A 1,739-nucleotide genomic window follows, 5' to 3' on the forward strand; every position below is an offset into this window, starting at 1 on the left:
TTTGTCATTTCTCCGATCACAAATGCAGACATGGTTTTATGTTTACGCGGCGCGATGCAACGCATAAAAAGACAGTATAAGTCATTATAATCCATAATTATGTCCCCACTGGATGCAACGAATGCCTCGTTTATATGGGTTTTCATGTTTTTGAATCATCGCTCCGGTCTGACAGGGCATCATCACAATATGGTAAGGGGCGTAACATTTCACAGCAATCACAGCACACCTCGCTTTTCAGACCGATGAGCTTTGTAAAAATCGACGCGTTTCAGAAAGGCGGGGCATAGAGGAGAAACAATGCATCATATGACCCCTTTAATTAAAAACTAAGTGAAAATGCAATTCATACAGACAGTATCTGAACACCTCCTTTATGGTTTCATATTTAATATTCTCAAAGATTGCATTTCTGAGAGCCTTACACATGTGCCTAGATTTTTTGAAGATGTCGCGTTTTATCATCTGGAACATTTCGATCTGTCGTCACAGAGTGTTGCTGTAATAACTTATTGTTCCGGGTGATTTTCTCTGAATGTCATTGGAGATGTGAATGGAAACTGATGCTGTGATGCAGCATTTCCTGTCCTTGCTGCTTTTCTGCTGACCTGTGCTCATATCAGATGATGCATCAGGGCTCCAGACTGCAACCTATTTTTTCTGGCGGCACGACAACATTTTGTGAGCAGTCACACTGATGCGACCACCGCGTTGCCCAACTCATAAGCACTGCCATTTCTGTTGCATATGAGAAACATTAAAGGCAAACGAAATAAAAGCGTAACTAAACCGCGCTACTCGTTTGAGCTGCGCAGGGCCGCATTAATGCACGGGCTTAAGCCCAGGGGCCTACACTTGGGAGGGGCCTACTGGCTGCAGGTAAATTATATTTTTCAAATAATTATTTGTAAATATGAGAGTTTGCAGCAGTGACAACAGCATTCTGTAAACAAACTCACACACTCATTATCAGCGACGCCCTGCTTGTAGTATGCCATCAATGGTTCAGTTTAGGTTTCCCCCACACTCGTGTTTGTGTAGTTGGTATGTTCCACCAATATACTGTGAGCGGAATGCACAGTGCGCTAGTAAAGAAGCCTAGCATGAGAGCTATTCTGTATACATGTCTTTATGCTATTACCTACGTATAATGCCTGTAATAACGTAGTGTTTACTTTATTAAGTAAAGGCTATAATTCTGCTGCTCCACAAGTGCCACCTTCTGGCAAAGAGTGAATTTGCATATTCACTTATATTTAAATTTTAAGCAGAACAATGTTGTAAATGTTAACTGGCCTGTCAACAAGAAAAATTAGAAATTCGACAATTGTCAGGAAGCTAAAAGAAATATATATATATATATATACACTGAACAAAATTATAAACGCAACACTTTTGCTTTTGCCCCCATTTTTCATGAGCTGAACTCAAAGATCTAAGACTTTTTCTGTGTACACAAAAGGCCTATTTCTCTCAAATATTGTTCACAAATCTGTCTAAATCTGTATTAGTGAGCACTTCTCCTTTGCCGAGATAATCCATCCACCTCACAGGTGTGGCATATCAAGATGCTGATTAGACAGCATGATTATTGCACAGGTGTGCCTTAGGCTGGCCACAATAAAAGGCCACTCTAAAATGTGCAGTTATACTGTATTGGGGGGTCCGGGGGGGTCCGAAAACCAGTCAGTATCTGGTGTGACCACCATTTGCCTCACGCAGTGCAACACATCTCCTTC

The 1,739-nt window shown here is 41.2% G+C and overlaps 1 protein-coding gene across 1 annotated transcript in view; it reads left to right on the forward strand.

Annotated features, from left to right (window-relative positions):
- gas6 (growth arrest-specific 6) overlaps nucleotides 1-1,739 on the forward strand; it is a 23,392-nt gene that overhangs the window by 6,255 nt on the left and 15,398 nt on the right. The window lies entirely within an intron of this gene.

This window comes from Sinocyclocheilus anshuiensis, unplaced genomic scaffold (assembly GCF_001515605.1).
Source record: "Sinocyclocheilus anshuiensis isolate Anshui unplaced genomic scaffold, SAMN03320099.WGS_v1.1 scaffold856, whole genome shotgun sequence".
Lineage (NCBI taxonomy): Eukaryota > Metazoa > Chordata > Actinopteri > Cypriniformes > Cyprinidae > Sinocyclocheilus > Sinocyclocheilus anshuiensis.